Below are 6000 nucleotides of genomic sequence, written 5' to 3'. Positions count from 1 at the left end.
TACCAAAGAGGACGAGGTCATCGGCAAACATGAGGTGGGAAATTATGTTCCCACCAAACTGAGGGGCCTCAAAAAGTTCCCCATTGCATGGACTATATAAAACACAATATAAGACATCCATGGATATGCAGAATAAATATGGGCTTAAAGGTCACCCTTGCCTTAGCTCAGCAGTGGACGGAAAGAAGCCGTGTAGAGCACCATCAATGCATAAGAAAAATCAGACATCCTTGAAGAAAGTAGTAATCCATCTAATAAAAATATTAGGGAAGCCTTTTTGTACCAATCTTACAATTATGAACTCTCTAAATACACTATCAAAAGCTTTTTTGATATCCAATTTGGCACACATAAGATTAAGCTTAGAGGAATTTCTAGAGTGAAAGAGGATTTCACGAGCAAGGATGACATTATCTGTGGCTATCCTTTTATGAATGAACCCATATTGATTACCTTGAATGATGAGCAGTATAATAGGTTTCATTATGACAGCTAGAATTTTTGCAATGATTTTGTATATAATGTTGCACAAGGCAATGGGTCTAGAGTTTGTGATGGTAGTTGCATGATTGGACTTGGGAATTAGGGTAATGGCAGTAACTTTAGCAGCACGAGGAATGTATGCATTTTGATAAAAAGATTTTACAACTTTGCATACTAGAGGCCCTGTCACCAACCAAGTGTTTTTGAAGAATTCAAAATTGAAACCATCTAGACCCGGAGTGGAGTAGGAAGCTCCAGAGAAAATAGCTTTTTTAATTTTCACCAATGTAAAATGAATGGTTAGAGAAATAAGGTATTTAGGAGGAATAGAATTACCCACCGGGAAGAGGTTGATGTCAAAAGACTGCCGATTCATGGGATTGAGCAGATTTTGAAAACGAGAAATGGCATCATTCACAGCTTCAACAAAGGAGATTGAAGTATTGGACATAGAAAGAGATATAGTTGTGCTCCTGTAATTCCTCCTCATATGAATCTTGGAGTATAAAAAATTGAGATCTTCTTCTCCATTTGTGATCCATTTGATATTTTCTCTCTGCTTAATCCAAGAGAGCCAGTGTGAAGAGAAAGCCGCCACTTGATGGTTTTTGTTTTTAAGAGTCAAAGAGATCTCTTCAATGTTTCCATCCAAGCTCAATTGGTTGATACATGCTTCTTGCTTAGCATATAGAATGCCAAGCTGATCAGCTATCAAATTTGAATTTGCCCACTTTTTGGCTTTAAAAGCAAGTTTGAGTTGTTTAAGCAATGAGTAAAGTGTGATACCCACTAGTGTTCCCCGTGAAAATGGAGGTAAAGTACATCAGAAATCTTTCAGAATAGCCCAATAATTTTTGAAAAGGATTCTATGATGAGTGACTTCTCTATACCCAGGTAAAAGAACAATGGGGCAGTGGTCTGAGCAAGTAGGCGGTTTAACAACATAATGAGAGTTGGGAAAAATCTCCATCCATTCATCATTAACAAGCATTTGATCCAACTTAATATGAATGGGATTAACAGTTCTATGATTGTACTAGGAGATTAGCATCAAATATGAGACCGTTGAAATCACTAAGCTGATTTTGATGAAGTGCATTACCTCCCAGTTTATCAGAAGGGAAGAGAGAATAGTTAAAGTCTCCCATAATGACCCAAAAAACCTTATTAGAAGGGGCGAGGTTTTTTAGGTCATCCCACAAAATTTTTCTCTCATCTTGGGAGTTAGCGGCATAAATGAAAGAAAGAAGAAACGTCTTAGAAGACCCGTAATAAATGCTCCCAGTAATCATTGTTGACCTCGTTTTTGTCTTGATTTTCCCTCGAGCATGTTCGAGCGAGTTGATCGAGTCTCGTCGAGCTCGATTCAATTCGAATCGACATTAATTTGAGTTTTGTTGCTATTGAATTAGTGTAATCAACCCGCATCGAACCCGAGTCAGCTCGATTTGAGTCGAATCGAGTTCAATTTTAAACCCAAGTTTGACATGAATTAACCCAATTAGTTCTGGCTTAGTGCCAATATGCTTTTTAAGAAATTTGAATTATTTTCTAGATCAGGACCTTCGATCCAATGGTCCTGATTGTATTGAGAACCGAAATCGTCAGTTATCGCAGTGATCAGATTCTATTCGTGTGTTTAAGCTCGTGACGATGGATGGGAAATGGTGGGTTGCTTTTCTCGACATTAGCATGCCTTTACTCCTGACAAAAAATCTCTTCCCTAGGGCTCTCTCGGGTTCCATCCAGAGCAAGGGGCCAAGGCTCGCTCCCTCTTGTCTTCTCCATCCCGGCTCTTACTCAAGGAATAAGCACCGAAAGCTCCCTCCTCCCGCTGGAGCTCTTGGTCTTTCGATGGAATTTTAGAAGAAGCCGAAACCTCTACCCTCTCTCCTCTCTCCCGTCTCTTTGGTTCGGAGAAGCCCAGGGGTGAAGACTGGCCCCATCCGGCCTTCTCGTTCGCACGCCTCTAACTCCAAGACCGAAGCCCTCTCCCTCGATCCTGTTTGGAACAAGAAGAGCCGAAGCTCTTCGGCCCCCAGTCTCCCCATTCGCGGATCCCAGGCGTGATCCCTCCTCTCGTTTTACTCTCGGATTCGCAGAAGCCTCGATGGATAGGGTCCGACTTCTTGCTCCCGTCTCCCTCTCCTTCAGTCGACCTAGCCTCGAAGCCCCTTCTCTTTACCGGACCCGACGCTTGGACCGACCTCCTCTCCCATCCGACTTCGCCTCCAAGACCGACGCTGACCCAAGCTCTTACCTTGACCGCTAGCTTTGCTCTTAACTCAAGCAGGTGACCTCTTCTCCTCCTTCTTCCCCTTCTTCTCCTCCTTCTTCCTCTTCTCCTTATACTTCTTCTTCTTACAAAAATCTGAGAACAAAAATTGCTTGAGTTGTCCTTTTATATATATATGCATATTTGTCTCCTTGCCATAGTGATTATTACTTGGATTATGAGGATTCTTTTGTGTGTTATTTAGAAAGCTTGATCGAATAGGTGTATAAATCATGGCCTTTTTATGGTGATTTGTTTTCTGGGATCTTACAAGTATTGCACACCAAATGTTTGGTGAAATGGCATTAAGAGAAAGTCGTATCTATTTTGCTCATATTGAGGTTTTATGTGATGGTCTTGCACACATGGATGTGTTTCTCGAAAATCATTAGTTAGAGGTTAAAAGAAATCTGAGAATGAACTTGTTTATTTGATGAAATATATGAGTGTAGGTCTTCCTTTTATGAAATATTCTTCTGTTGAATGTTTATAAATGGGTTCTGTATCCTTCAAAGAATGTGAGGTTCTCTTGCTTAAAACACGAAGCTCGGTGTGTGAAACCCACAGTTGTTTATGATGCATGATATGCCGTTCGAGTATTTTATGGGCAAGTTGTGAAAGACCATGAAGATCCATGTTATTCTTTATAAAAGATGTAAATACCTGCATATAAGATATTGGGTGAAATGTTGTTGGAAGAGATTTGTGATATTTTGGATTTAAATCAAAGCTTTGTATCAGTATTATCTCATAAAGTCCACAGTTAAACCAGGGTTTTGTGCTTTCAAAGCAAAGATCTTCATGAGCATAAATTGTTTGGTTGGAGGGACTCCAATGCCATTTGATATTTCTTTTACATACTTGTTGCATTCTACTCTTGCCTTCATTGTATTGGGAATACCTTGTTGTTGGAACTTTATCTCTTGCGGTGATGGTACAGTAGTTTTGATACAATAAAAAAATTCCTAAGCATTTGTGGTTAATTCATGGAAGTGATGCTTATGTCCATTTTTGAATGTCGAGCTCTCAGATTTTCTTTTGTGATAGCATTGTGGGGATCTAAGTGAGATCCCTTCACCACTCTTTTTTTTAGTTACATGCTACTAGCCATGAAGACGTTATTGATTTGCGATGAGCATTGTTCTTTACTATATTGATTTTAGTATTATTGCACATGTATCCTTCATGATCATTGAGATTTATTGTTTATTGGCATTATGATTTTATGGACTTGAAATCTTGTGGAAGAATATTTTGATGACTCACTTTGTTGCTGGGAAATATTTAGTATTGAGAGTTTTAAAGTCAGCTTCATTATGACGTTGCTCTACATCATTTCACAAGTATAGAATTTCACTGTGATGTCTATAAAGGGATCGAGAGAGGTAACTTGGCATATGTTTTGAGCTTTATTTGTGACTTTCAAAAAATATATTTTCTACCATTTATTAGTTTTTCCTATGTGATGAGCTCTTGATTTATAATATCGTATGTTTGACACAAAAGTGTGTTCACAAGCTTAAGTCTAAGCTTCTTCTAAAAAAAACTCTTGATAGCATGTAACATGAAGATGAAAAGTCTGTTAGAGAATATGTATTTATTTGCTAGATTCAAAGTTATGTTGTTGTCTTTCTATAAAGTATTGGCAAATCTTGAGGTGTTGTTATGCTTATTGAATTCCATCCCTTCTCTACTTGCTCAAATCTTATGAGAGGGTGATGTTGGCAAGTGGTTGGAGAGCAATCATAAATTTCTTAGTTATGCCACTTATGTTGCTGGAAGCATGCTTAATCACAAAAGATTCATGGGCTTTGAGATGCCTTAATGCTACTTTTAAGCTTAGATACATCTTTGTTTCTCCAAGCATATTTCTTAACATTTAAAAAAAATCAGTTGGCATTAAACCATCCTTTTCTTTTATTCCCATGATATAAGATTGTCTTCAAAGTTTTGGCAAAGTGTTGTATATTTCGCATGAGAATAATTTCATGAATTTGGGGTTGTTTTGTGCTCAAATGAGTTATAGTTTATTTTATGCTTAAAGGAGCTCTGATTTTGTTTTAAGCCGAGTTAAAAAAATTTAAGAAATGGTTTATGGATTGGAAAAGATTTCTTTTTTGAAACTTTTGTTGGCACACAGTGTGGAATAAGGGAAATTTGTTAGAAAGCTTTACGAGTAGATTTATATTAAAAAAAAATGCTATGGTTTGTTTTATGTTAGAGAGTTGGGCTTCTCGTATTTCTCCCTATTGGAAGGCTTTTTGAATTGTTTTGTGATGGATTTTATGAATATTTTATGAGGTTTTAATAGTTTTTACCCCACACCAAATTTAGAAAAGAAGCACTTGATTGTCTTTTGTGTCAAAAAAAGATTTTTGTAGAAGATTTATGCTGAGTTTTATGTAGCATTTCATTTAGAAGTTTTCATGGGTCATTTTCGGACTCCTAGCTTTGTGATTTGCTTCGTGTAGTAAAGTTCTTTAGTATCTTTTTAGAGCAAGTTAATATTTGGTGTACGGATTGTCCTTCTACCGATTCATATTCGCTTCTAAAAGATGAATTTTGGAAAGTATAAAAAAAGAAAGAGGCTTGTTTTAGTTTTGGATTTTGGGAAATTGTTTCTCTTCCTTTATTTTGAGCTTTATTTAGAGAGTGGTTAAGTTATTTGAGTTGAGTCAAATATATCAAGTGCTGTGTTTGGAATGTGGGGACAGTAAAATGGCATCAGAACGTCTTCTCTCCTATTCATATTACATTGAATAGGAATGAGGGGAGCTTTAGAGACATGCTTGGCTTCGAAGAAGCATGTCCATTAACAAAATGCCTACATTCTTCTATTGTTTTGTTTTCTCACTTCTCCTTTTCTTTTTGGTATTTTGTAGGTTTCGTTCTTCTTGCATCTCCACTATTTTTTTCTACTAATTGTCTTATTTAGTAGAGCCCTAAATCTATCAATATAGGAATGAATGTCTAAAAGAGTTAGAAAAACACATCCTTTCGTTTCCCATAACACTAGTGACATCTAAGGACAAAAATTAAGGACTAAGTCTTAGAAAACATAGACTTAGGATGCATGCTCCCTATATGATAGAGACATCAAAACATAGAAAACTTATCGACACGTTTTCCTAGGTTTAGTGCCCCTTAATCTGTTAATAATCAACCAATCAAATCAATTATAATTCTACTTCTAAAAAATGTATTAAAATACCTAACTTTAAATTAAACCATAATTAATATTC

The sequence above is a fragment of the Dendrobium catenatum genome, unplaced genomic scaffold (assembly GCF_001605985.2).
Source record: "Dendrobium catenatum unplaced genomic scaffold, ASM160598v2 fragScaff_scaffold_390, whole genome shotgun sequence".
NCBI classification, from domain to species: Eukaryota; Viridiplantae; Streptophyta; class Magnoliopsida; order Asparagales; family Orchidaceae; genus Dendrobium; species Dendrobium catenatum.
Note: the sequence above shows the minus strand (reverse complement) of the source record.